Source organism: Anomalospiza imberbis, chromosome 4 (genome assembly GCF_031753505.1).
Source record: "Anomalospiza imberbis isolate Cuckoo-Finch-1a 21T00152 chromosome 4, ASM3175350v1, whole genome shotgun sequence".
Lineage (NCBI taxonomy): Eukaryota > Metazoa > Chordata > Aves > Passeriformes > Viduidae > Anomalospiza > Anomalospiza imberbis.
The window spans coordinates 72,351,649-72,364,774 of record NC_089684.1 but is presented as its reverse complement, the minus strand read 5'-3'; the positions used below and the strand labels follow the sequence as shown (position 1 = coordinate 72,364,774).

Genomic DNA, 13,126 nt, shown 5'->3' with positions numbered 1-13,126 from the left:
TGCAGTCACTCAGACCAATTTAGTTGAACAAATTGCTTGGGTGGGTTTATTTTAAGCCTTTAATTTTGGTGATTGGAGCTTTTCCTGGTTCTAAAGCTGTGCATTTTTAGAGAAGGTCTCTATTCCTAAGGGAGAAAACCTATGTCAAACAAAGACTCTCTCACAAGGTTCTTTTCCTATCAGCTGGATCAGGGGTTTGTATCACTGTCTGCACGTGAATTCATATTTTGTCAGTCTTGATGGGTTTATCCATGACTTCCAGCCAGGGAATCTTGCTGTACACTTGTGTGCTGACTGACAAACACGTTGGGAATTCTATGTTGTCCTTCTTGCTGTCTCCAGGCTGAGAGAAAACTGTCCCTTCTCTCTAAGAACCTGAATTTATCTCAGTCTTGGAGCCTCTTGCTAAAAGACGTGTTTGCTGGAGCTTTAATGATTCATATGGCTCTTCCTTAAACTTTTTCTAATTAGTCAACATCGTTTTTGGAGCCCTTCCATCAGGAGCAGACACAGCATTGCAGTCAGAAGCTGCACAAGCCCCAGTTGCAGGAGCAATGTGATTTCCCTGCCTCTCCTGGGCTCTGTGCATCCCCAGAGCCTGGCAGTGCTTTTGGCAGGAGCTCAGCCTCAGCTCCAGACCATCAGCTCTGTGCCTGATCCCAAGTTCTGCTCCCAGGCTCGGCTTGGGAAAGGCTGAGGAGCACTGCCAGGTCTCGCACCTGCTGAAGGTAGAGCCTGGAGCACGTCCAGCCGGCCCGTGGGAAGGAGGCTGGGGCACACAGCATCCATTCTGCTCCTTTTCCAGGGAATCTGAGAGCTTTTAAGGCTGGAAAAGCCCTCTGAGATCAGCGAGTCCAAGTGCTCCCCCAGCACTGCCAGGGCCACCACTGACCCTGTCCCCAAGTGTCACATCCAAAGGGCTTTGAAACCCCTGCAGGGCTGGGGACTGCACCCCTGCCCAGGGCAGCACCTTCCAATGCCTGACCACCTTTTCCAGGAAGAATTCCTTCCTAATATCCAGTTTAAGCCTTCCCTGGTGTGCTTTTCCTGGAAATTTCCAGTTTCCTCCCTATTTCCAGGAAAAATCTTTCAGGGTAATCAGGGGAGCAAGACCACAGCAGGTACCACCAACCTCAGTTATCCCAAAGGAGACATTGCCACTGTTCCTCCAAGATCCTGGAATTCTAAAATGGTTTGGCTAGGAAGGACCTTAAAGACCCTCTCGTTTCCTGCCACGACCAGGGACACCTCCCACTGGAATTGTGGCTTTCTGGGTGACAGATAACTTCTCCTGTGCAGTATCTGATATTCCAGCAGGGAAAATCTCATTGATTTTAGCAGCTGAATGAATTCTAACCCACAGGGAAAATTCAGGACTGGTTTTTCTCCAGGGGATACTGGGATTGCAGGCTCCAAGCAGTCCTGGAAGCGACGGCGTTGTCGGGAGTGACCTTCTGAAGGCAGCTGAGATGTTCTCAGCAGCGTAAACATGAATCAGCTCTGATCAGGGATCAGACGGGATGACGTGCACTGCCCACGCACCCTGCCAGGGAAAAGGAGCCCTCCCAGAGCCTGCTTGAGCTCTGCCCGTGGGATCCAGCTCTGCTCCATGGGATGAGAGCCCTGCACAGCTGGATCCACATCTGCTCACACCGCAGGGTCAGGGCTCCACAGGCAGCCAGGGCTGATCAGTCACAGAACCCCAGACTGGTGGGGATCAGGGGGGACCCTAAATCCCATCCGGTGCCACCCCTGCCATGGGGACACCTCCCACTGCCCCAGGCTGCTCCCAGCCCCAGTGTCCAACCTGGCCTGGGGCACTGCCAGGGATCCAGGGGCAGCCACAGCAAATCTGGGAATTCCAGCCCAGCCCCTCCCCACCTCCCAGCCAGGAATTCCTTGCCAAGATCCCAGCCCAATCTTCCTTTTCCCAGTGGAAGCCATTCCCTGGGTCCTGTCCCTCTGTCCCTTGTCCCCAGTCCCTCTCCAGCTCTCCTGGAGCCTCTCCAGGCCCTGCAAGGGGCTCTGAGCTCTGCCTGGAGCCTTCCCTTCTCCAGGGGAACATTCCAGCTCTCCCAGCCTATTTTCCCATTATGTTGGCATTTTCTATAAACGTGTCAGTGTTTACACAGGACATTCCCCCTGTTCTCTTTGGAGGTTTCTGTGGGGATGCTCAAGGGAGCAAAGTGAGTGGTTTACCTGGACCAATCCCTCTGGATCCATTTCTGGATGGGAAATCCAAGTGACTTTGCAGGAAGTGCTCCTCAAAACCTGTGTATTTTTGGGTACTCATCACCAGACCCTGAACTTCAGCAGTTGGGCTCAATGACCTTGGAGTCTTTTCCAACCTGAATGATTCCATGATTCTGCCCTGTCAGATGAGGAATTTAGAGGTGTTTAAGCACTGATCTCTGTGGGAATGTCTTTGCTTTTCCCGTGGCCTCGGTCAGGGGCACAGCAGGACAGAACCACGCTGTTGTACCAAGCAACAAGGGGGAAAGAGACGTGTTCTGTTCCAAAAGCATGGCTGTGGTGTGAGCAGCAGCCCCTGCAGGAATTGTGAGTGAGCCAAGTTCTGCCCTTGATCACACCCTCACAACCTTTTGTGAGTCAGGGAGCAAACACAGAGGCTGATGCGTCACAGAGTGGTTGTTTTGGGCCAGGAGTTTGCGTGGCCACCTTTGATCCTCTCTCCTAATGGGGCTCAAACTCACAACTGGTTTTCCAGCAGAACTGAAGCCTTGCAATAGGTTTAATGAATTAATGCAGCCACCTTGTCCCATCAGCTGTAGCTGCTCCAGAGTTACTCCCATGTTACAACAACTCCAGTGAAATCAGAGCTCAGCTCTGGCTGCAAACAGAGGCACCAGTGTCAGGGAAAGGGAATTCTGGAGGTGAGCAACCTCCGCATGCTGGGAAGGTTAATGCACCCTGAGCCTTTTTTGGGCCCATATCCAGCCTAGCCAAGCCCTGGGTTTTGTAGGGATGAAATTCCACTTGGATTTCTGCAGCAGTGCTCCAGAATCACAGCTTGTTTCTGGCTATTATGGCTTTAAAGAGAACGTTATAAAAATAAACCCCTCGTATCAGCCACGAAACCATGGATCCTTGGGAATACTCACTCTGGGGCTGCTGAGAAACGTTCTTGTCATCCCAGGATAGTGTTAACTGTGGTACCTAAACCCATCAATATGCATTGAGTAATTCACTGCTGTTAAGTTTAGGAGAAACATGCAGTTAATGCATTTAGCCCACAACCTCCAACTGCCTCCCATGCCCCCCGGGGAATCTCTTCCCTCTCCCAATCCCGCAGCATCCCCACTGACAACTCCTACTCAGCTATGCACTGCCAATGGAAACAGCTGTGACAGCTCCAAACCGAAAATGGGACTTGTGCAAATGAAATTCAGTGTAGCAGCAGAAGAAAGAACCATGGGGTTGCTCCGCTGCTTCTCGGCCCCGTGGGCCCTGCTCCTCCAGAGCGTTCCTTCAGCAGATCCACCAGGAGCTCGTGTCACCCCGTGCCCAGTGGGAACGTGGGGATAAAGGTGGGTTGGGCCAGGTGAGAAATGGAGAAATGGAGCTGGAGAATGGCAGAGAAGCCTTCAGCCACCTGAGCACTCCCATCCTCACCTGGGGGAAGCTTAAAGGGTATTTTTAGGGTGATGCTCAATGCAAAGTGAGGCATCTTCCAGAATGAGGCTGATTTCAGCCTTTCCTTAAAAATAATCTTCCTTTTGGATCTCCAGGACAAGGGGAATAAACAGCCTAAAATCCAAGGCTGAGCTATTGTTTTCCAATCTGTTTTAGCCTTCATCTTGTTGGCAGGCTGCTTTAGAAAAGCAAAAGGTTAATGAGCCAATGTGCAGTGGGATTATTGCAGTAAAGATGACAGTGAACCAGTAATTACTAATTAGATGCAGTTTAACAGGAGGAACAAGTGAAATCTCCTCTTCACCAACTGTCAATAATTAGCAGATTTGGTGAGGTTGAAATGTGTCCACAGTTAAAAGGCTGATTTTTTAATGAAATGGCACTTGACAAAAGAGCTGTATGGAGGTCACAGCCATAGCCCTCGAGACGCTTCCCCATTCCATACTTAGGAGGGAAATCAGATGCAATCCAGCAGGGGGTCCCCATGGAACCATCTCTCCCTTGGGATTGCTTTGCACGGAGGGGGGAGGGGAGCAGGAGGGATTCTCTGCAGTAATTTTGTCCAAGTTGGATGAGAAGCCAGGGAAGGGATTTGCCAGCTGCCATGGGGAAAAATGTTTGAGAAGTGAGAAGTTCTGCTTTGCTTCTGGGGCTGGGGAACGGTTTCCTGGGAGTCTGGGAACCCTTGGGATGGAGGCTGGGCTTGGAAGGTGCTCCTCTCAGCAAAGAAGTGGCACGAGGTCCTGAAGGGCTGGCAGGAGGCTGGGAGCTCAGTGGGAAGTGTCTCCCAAAGACTGCAGGGGATTCAAGCTGTGCCTCAGAGATCGTTTCCTCCTGCTCTGCCGGTGGCTTCGGGAGCACCAAGAGGTTCATCTGAGGTTCCTCTCCTGAGTGCTGACCCAGCTTATCTTCTGGTTTATCTCCTGCCTTATCTTCTGGTTTATCTCCTGCCTTATCTTCTGGTTCATCTTCTTGCCTTTCCCTTGTTGACAAAGGCAAGAGTATCTTTGTTCTCCACGCGACCCTCAAATGAAGAGGTGGTCCCAGGGGGCTTCTTTAGTGCCCATGAAATGATTGATTTGAGCAGAACCCCCAGGATTTACATGACAGTGAGTGGCATAGTTCAAGTAGGACTTGAGGGAAAATATGAGCTATTTGGGACTGTGTTGAGCCCCTTTCCGGCCTTCAAATGAAGGGTGGTGGTGCCTAATGAGGTTTCTGGAGTTCCTTAGTGAGGATGGACTCATTCCTGTCGGAGGCTGGAGAATGAGTGACCCTTCCAGAGCATTGTGCTGCCCATGGCAGGGTGAAGTGGCAGGAGAGGAGGTGACATTTGGGGACAGCAGGTCCCAGAGGTTGCACAGAACTCCAGTGGAAGCTCCCAGCCCATCTTTGGTAGGAAATACTGGCCTAAGGAAGTCCTAAACTCCATCTGTACTTCCAACCCCAGCAGGATCCGAGCACGGCTTGGAGCACTGGCCATGGCCGGTGGATTGTCCCCATCCTCCTGGGAGCAGTTTGGGTTTCCCAGCTGATCCTGGAGGGTCCTGCTGCCAGGGAAGCTCCCAACAGATGAAGCCTCCCTTTGGATGGGGAGAGTTTGCCCCGGTGGGTGGACACAGGCTGTGTCATCCTGGTGTTCCTGGTTCCTCTGGATTCCCACAGCCACAGCCCTGCCTGGCCCACTGCAGGTGTTGAGATATGGGGTTAGCAATGAAGTTAGAAATCCATTTCAGATTCAGGCGAAGTGTGCTGCTTTGAATTGTTTAGAGTCTGTTGATTTGCTGTGCTTGTAAAAAACCTGTGCTCACAAAAGCCTGTAGCTCACAAAACTGCCTCCAACGAGGTGAAAGGAATGAGAACTTCCAAGCTAGAAGATAAGAAAGGCTCCTTAAACCTTGAAACAAGAACTAAACCAAAACTAAAGCTGCAGGAGACGGACAGACAACCAGAGATCTCTCTACATAAAGACTAATAAGAAATAAATATGTGTAAACCTATTGCAAAACTTAATGCATATGCAACAAATTAGGAGACAAAGAAAGAGTTTAGACTCTCGAAGGGTGCACATGCCTTTAAAAATTATTCCACTTGTGCCCAGCGCTGTAATAACCACACCACTTTTCAACTTTAATGAGTTGAAGAGTCATCTGCCCATACACCAGCGTTCAGAAGCTGTGCTGTGATGGTTTATCCTGGGATCTCTCAAGGCTGATAAGATTTATCTCAGCTGAGTTTTGACATCGGAGGACTGGGATCCTCCCCTGAAGGGAGTCAGGTGTCCCTGCTCCAGGACGGGCCTCAGGTAAGCGCTGGAGGGCAAAGATTTCCTCAGGCTTTGCTGCCGGAGTCACAGGTGAAGGGCACAGCTGTCACCTCATGGTTCTGATGGAACCACACCTGGACGTGGCGGGCTCTTGGCTGCAGGGATCTGCCCCAGCACCTGCAGTTTCTATCTCTGGCATCATCTCCACCCACAGAAACAGACCTGGAGCTGGATTTGCTTTAGAGCTTGCAAGGACAGGTCACCCTCCATGGGATAAACTCCAGGTCAGTGTGCCAGCAGAGCTTTTTGGGGAGCTCAGGTGCATTCAAGGCAAGGACAGAGGCAGGTTCAGGTGCTCCAAACCTCCTCAAGGCAGTTCCTGGGTGAAGGTATTCCCTAAGAACATGGGAAAGGATGCCAGGCTTAGTCCTGTCCTGCCCTTCCAGTGGTGCTTTGTCCTGAGCTGCTGATCCAGCATCCTCCAGCTCCTTCCTGCTTCAGGGAGGGCTTTGGGTCAGAGCCTGGTGCTTCTGCAGAGACCACACAACCCAAGCATTCCAGGCCCTGCACGGCTGGGACATTCCAGTCAGGAAAACTCCCAGATGCTCCTTTTTGTGTGGTAACTCCTGATTCCCGCCATGTGATGATGCTCTCTTAGGTTCTCCTTCTGGGATGGAGCAGATGCTGTGTCCTGGTAATTCCCTTCTGCCTGCTCCACCTGGTGGAATTCCAGCTGCAAATCCATGGTGGTGATGCCACAATAGCAGCACTTGCCTTGTCCCAGGGCCACCCCCATTTCCCAAACTCATTTGGAAGCTCTTCTCTGTGGTGCCCTTTGGATTCATGTCCTGGCACAACTGAAACTCCTCTTGACCAGGAGAGAAGGAACCAGTGTGGCAAAGCAAAGAACATTTCTGGACCGTGACACCTCCCATTTCCATGGGGCTTTTCACCCCCAATTCTTTCTCAAAATTGCAAAATCAAAGCATTTCCCTACCTGCTCCCCAGTGCTCTGGAGCTGGCAGATCTCAGTCCCTTCTTCTGGGAGCAAATGCCTCTCTAAAATCCTGGAATCATGGAATGGTTTGGGTTGGAGGCAACCTTAAAACTCATCTTGTTCCACCCCCTGGCATGGGCAGGGACACCTTCCACTACTCCAGGCTGCTCCCAGCCCCATCCAGCCTGGTTTTGGACACTTCCAGGGATGGGGCATTTCCAAGGGGAAGGGGAAGGCTCTGGCCTCCAGGGGCTCCTCCACCACTGCTCAGGAGCCCCTGGGCCACTTCAGGGTGGTTAAATTTCCACCTGCTCCGCCTGTTTGGGTGATTATTGGGCTCGGTGACACCTGAGGGCCAGGGAAGGTCAGGAGTGAGCAGAGCCCTGATGGCTGTGGGGGCTGTGCCTTTTTGTTCTCCCTCCCCTCCCTGTCCCGGAGCCTTTGATTTGTGACCCAGCTGGTTTTTGATGGCTGCTCCTGGGAGTGCTCCTTTGTTTCGCCACTCAAAGGTGCTGAACATTTTCCAGGGCCCTAAAACCCCAAGGTGGAGCAGCAGTGCTGGGCAGCAGGGCCTGAGCCGAGCTGTTCTTTGTGGTCAGCGGGGTGGGTGTGGGACCCTCTGGAGCGCCCAGGGGCTCCGGGGCGCTGTCAGACACGGGATCTGGTTTCATGTTTATACCCCTGGCCCTGGGAGACAGGTTCAAGTATGTAAACTATCCCCCTGCAAGCACAGGCTGCTGCAGGTGTGTGGGTGCTGGTGGGCATAAAAAAACATTCCTGACACCAGCTCTTTTGAGGAGTCTTCACCTCCTGATGGCTATAAGCCATTAGGAGTCAAAAGAAAGAGCTGACATCCGACAAGTCCGGATAAACAGCTAAACATTAACCCTTAAAGTGGCCCGAAAAACAGACTTAAAAGGCTTTTTGTGGAAAGAAGCCATTTTTTCGCAGGCCTGTTAATTGCTGTCTTTCTTCAGGACACCTTTCAGCAGCACCTACTGTAAACAGAGGGGCTCCTCCCCAGCGCTCCCCCCAGGATTCCTGCACTGCCCTGGCCATTCCTGGGCCCTCGGGTGGCTCCTGGGCTTTGCTGCTTTATTCTGGGCCTGAAAATCAAGTCCCTGCCCCTCTTCTGCCAGCCCACCCTGACCACCCCGGCCACTTGCTGGAAATCATGGAATACCCCGAGCTGGAATGAGGAATGATCCACAAGGATCACCGACTCCTGTCCCCACGCAGGAATCATTAAATCAGAAAAAACCTTTAACGCCATCATTCTTGGTCAGAAGCCTCTTTATCTGGTTCACCCCCCGATCTTCCCTGCCCGTCTCCTGCCTTGCCCCTCTCTTGTCGCACAGGGTTGGATTTGTCCTTTTTGGTGTATTTGCAGTTGTTTTGGCTCATCTGGAGCAGCTCTGACTACTCCAAGAGGTGCAGGATGCAAAGGAGGGGGATCAGTTGTCCAGACTTGCCTGCTTAGGGCTGAGAATGCCTTATTAATCACATCTCACATATATAATTATCTGTAATTGCTTTTTAAATTTCCTGTTCCTAGTGAGGCTGGTGGTCTGCAAGAGAAGGAAATGTGCTGGAGGTTGGGATCCTGAGGAATTTGCTGAGCTTCCTTAAAACACCAAGGGCATCCCTAAATCCCGCTCTTCCATCGTGCTCTTCCTCCTGAACAGCAGGAGAATTCAGAGGCCGATGTCTTCAGCAAAGAGCAGCAAATTCCTTCTTCCTTGACAGAGCTGCTTGAGGAATTCCTGCTGGAATGGACCTAAGAGCTCCTTTTCATCCAAAAGGAAGCTTTTTAATAATGTCCACATTCAAAAGTAGGATTTTTTTTTTACTTCCAAGAAAGGAGAAACTCTGGGTGTCTGTGTAGGTGCTTTTCATTCCAGCAAGGATCAGGAATCACAACTAAACTGCAATTTTGGGAGCTCTCAGGGCCATATTTGGAGTGGGCTGGTGACTTTTCCACCAATCCACTGGCTCAGATGTTCAAAAAAAAAAAAAAAAAAAAATCGGCATCCTGTAATGTGAGGGTTCTTCCAGGAAGCCACGGAGAAGTCTCTTCAACCCTCTCCTGAGGGAAAGGGCAAGGCCATGAGCCCTGAGGTCACCACACAGCTGCTTCTGCGCCAGCCTAAACCCTTTCTGGAGCTGCTGTGGAAATGAATTTATTGTGGCAAACTCAGGTTTACCCCATGGGCACCCATCCCACCCCCTCCCACGCTGAGCAAACCTCCAGAGCAGAGAGGAGAAGGTTCAGCTCCCCCAAAGGCCTTGGGTGTCTTCTCTCTCTGGAAGACAGACACAGGGAAGTTTTTCTGATCTTGCTATTTGAAATCTTAGGGTCTCAAAGCTTTTATTTGGGGGGGTTTTGGTGGTTTTGTTTTAACACCTGAGGTTTCTGGTGCTGTGGGCAACCCTCTGCTTTCCCAGAGGACCCAAACTCACAACTCTGCAATGACCTGGAGGTGGTGCCATGCTGGCTGTTGACCTTCCAAATTTTATAAAGCTGGAAGTGGTGAAAGTCTAAGAGCGCAGTGTTAGCCAAACCCCCCAAAAACCCCAAAGAAAGGCTTAGAATCCATAAGATTTCAAACAGCAAGACCAAGAAGTTCCTTGTGTCTGCCAGATGCCCCTGATGTCACCTTGAGGCGCCAGCAGGGTGCCTGTGGGGCAGTGGGAGGTGAGAGCAGGAGAGCTCCTGGGGGATGGTTTGGGGATGACCACGGGGCTGGAGCTGCTGTGCTCTGGGACAGGCTGGGACACGCAGGGAACGGGGGTCACCTGCCCCAGGTGTGGGGCTGTTGTCCCACCTGCTGCTCTCTTATCATCGCCGTTATCATCACTCATTCCAGAGACATCCTGGGAGGGCAGCTCCCTGCTCCAGCCACAAATCCACATTTCCCTTCCTTTTCCTTTCCCCAAATCCACATTTCCACATTTCCCTTCCCTTTCCTTTCCCCAGATCCACATTTCCACATTTCCCTTCCTTTTCCTTTCCACAAATCCACATTTCCACATTTCCCTTCCTTTTCCTTTCCCCAAATCCACATTTCCACATTTCCCTTCCTTTTCCTTTCCCCAAATCCACATTTCCCTTCCTTTTCCTTTCCACAAATCCACATTTCCACATTTCCCTTCCTTTTCCTTTCCCCAAATCCACATTTCCACATTTCCCTTCCTTTTCCTTTCCCCAGATCCACATTTCCACATTTCCCTTCCTTTTCCTTTCCCCAAATCCACATTTCCCTTCCTTTTCCTTTCCCCAAATCCACATTTCCACATTTCCCTTCCCTTTCCTTTCCCCAGATCCACATTTCCACATTTCCCTTCCTTTTCCTTTCCCCAAATCCACATTTCCACATTTCCCTTCCTTTTCCTTTCCCCAAATCCACATTTCCCTTCCTTTTCCTTTCCACAAATCCACATTTCCACATTTCCCTTCCTTTTCCTTTCCCCAGATCCACATTTCCCTTCCTTTTCCTTTCCCCAAATCCACATTTCCACATTTCCCTTCCTTTTCCTTTCCACATTTCCACATTTCCCTTCTTCCCACCTGATCAAATGCCGAGGTCTCTGCTGAGTGTTTTTCCTCAGAGAAGCTGTGCTGTGGTGATTCCCCAAAAGCGAGATTAAAAACTCCCACCCTTGATTGCAGAATCATGAAACTAGATTTGGAAAAGGCTTGAAAAATATTTGAAATTAGTTGGGAAAGACTCTTAAGGTTGTCAAGTCCAACCATTAGCCCAGCACCACCAAACCATAGAACTACAGGATTATTTAGGCTGGAAAAGACCTTTAAAATGATCAACTCCTGCCATAAAGCCAGCACTGCCCAACCCAGTGAAGTGGGGGAAGTTGCAATCCCACAGCTGCCCCAAAAATCCTGAAATGTGCTCTGCTTCAGGGCAATTGGTTGTTCCCATTTAGGCTGAGGGCAGGAACATCCCTGCTAAGCATCCCTGGCAAACAAAAAGTCTCCTGGAAATGGAAAACCTTCAAAACCACAACAGCCAAATATTCCAGAACAGCCAAACATTCCAGGACAAAAAAAAAATCTCCTGAACTTAATAACTCTCAAAAGGCAAAGCAACCAAATATTCCAGAACAGCCAAATATTCCAACTTTCCTCCATTTTTATTGTTTAAAGATAACTTTAATTTCAAGTTCTGGTGCTTTTTCTTTCCCCCTTGTCTGTGTCCAGCCCAGGGTGAGGCAGCAGCCCTGATCCAGCTCTGGTGGAAAAGTGCTGACCATGGGTCCTGTCACAGGCAGAGCATTTCCAGCTTTCCTCCCTTCTTTGGAACAATGAAAAGGAGTAAATTTGGGGTGTTTGGCTCCTGAGATTTATCCATTCCAGATTTTTCTGGTTTTTCTTTGCCATGAAGGCTCTGGCCACCAGCACCCACCTCCAGCTGCTGTAGGACAGGGTAGAAATGAGAGGATTTTTAAGGTCCCTTCCAAGCAAACCGTTTCATGGTTCTAATCTTGAGCTGTCAGGAGACTTTCCATGGTTTTGTGAAAAACATTTTGACTGAATACAACGATTTTTTATTATGAAAACTGAACATTTCTTTCAAAGACAGGGGGCAAAAAAACTTGAGAGAAACCTAAAATGAAGAGAACCGTTCTGGTCACCTCTTAAATTCAATTTTTATTATTAATTTGAAGGAAAACTTCACAAAATTCAGGTTTCTCTCAAAACTGTTTTCCCCCAACCCTGTGATTTGGGCAGAAAACTAAATATCAATAATTCATTAATCATTAATTTGTACTTCAGTCTTGAGAACCTCTCTCAACCACTGTATCCATCTTTGGGACACGCCGGGATTTCAGCTGGGTAGAAAAACTGGGAAGTTTTCAGAAAAGAGCTTTAACACCAACATTTCAGGCAACAATCTCCCTTGCTGAGGAGAACCACGAGTCACCATCCATGAGCAAGGGGCACCTTCCATGGGCACCTTCCATGAGCAAGGACACCTTCCATGGGCACCTTCCATGAGCAAGGACATCTTCCATGGGCACCTTCCATGAGCAAGGACATCTTTCATGGACACCTTCCATGGGCAGGGACACCTTCCATGGGCACCTTCCATGAGCAAGGACATCTTCCATGGGCACCTTCCATGAGCAAGGGGCACCTTCCATGGGCACCTTCCATGAGCAAGGACATCTTTCATGGACACCTTCCATGGGCAGGGACACCTTCCATGGACACCTTCCAAAGACAGGGACACCTTCCATGAGCAAGGACACCTTCCATGGACACCTTCCATGGGCAGGGACACCTTCCATGGACACCTTCCATGGTCAGGGACACTTCCATAGACAAGGACACCTCCCATGGACACCTTCCATGGACGCTTCCCATGGTCAGGGACACCTTCCATGAGCAAGGACACTTTCCATGGACACCTTTCATCGTCAGGGACATCTTCCATGGGCAGGGACACCTTCTATGGACACTTTCCATGGACACCTTCCATGGACACCTTCCATGGCCAGGGACACTTTCCACGGACACCTTCCACTAGGCCAGGTGCTCCAAGTCCCATAATCCGAGGGGAGCTGGTCAGTGACCTGAAATGCTGCTGAGAGCCTCACAAATCCATGGGACAGGATGGATCCATCCAGAGGGGCTGGGAGAGCTGGGGAAAGGAAGGACTCACGGAGACATTTCCCACCATTCATCAGCACTCCTGGATAACTGGGAAGGTCCCAGTTGACTGGGAATGCAAATGGGTGGGGCCCTCATGACAAGAAAGGGGCTGGAGAGTGGCCAGGGCAGAAAGGAGCTGGGAAGGGGCTGGAGAATTCCTGAGGGAGCTGGGAAGGGGCTCAGCCTGGAGCAAAGGAGGCTCAGGGGGGACCTTGTGGCTCTGCACAGCTCCTGCCAGGAGGGGACACCCGGGGGGGTCGGGCTGTGCTCCAGGGAACAGGGACAGGAGGAGAGGGAACGGCCTCAGGCTGGGCCTGGGGAGCCTCGGGGTGGGCATCAGCAGGAATTTCTCCATGGAAAGGGTGGTCAGGCCTTGGAAGTGTCCAGGGAGGTTTGGGGTGCTCATCCCTGGAGGGATTTCAAAGAATGTGTGGATGTGGCACTTGGGGACGTTTGGCAGTGCTGGCCCTGGCTGTGCTGGGGGATGGTTGGGCTTTGTGATCTCTGAGCTCCTTTCCAACCCTGAGCATTCCATGAT

At 50.7% G+C, this 13,126-nt stretch overlaps 2 protein-coding genes across 3 annotated transcripts in view; both read left to right on the top strand.

Moving 5' to 3' along the window:
* Window positions 1–13,126, top strand: part of RAB11FIP5 (RAB11 family interacting protein 5) — a 447,460-nt gene that overhangs the window by 134,922 nt on the left and 299,412 nt on the right. The window lies entirely within an intron of this gene.
* The window catches only part of SFXN5 (sideroflexin 5), a 101,508-nt gene that overhangs the window by 83,437 nt on the left and 4,945 nt on the right, over window positions 1–13,126 (top strand).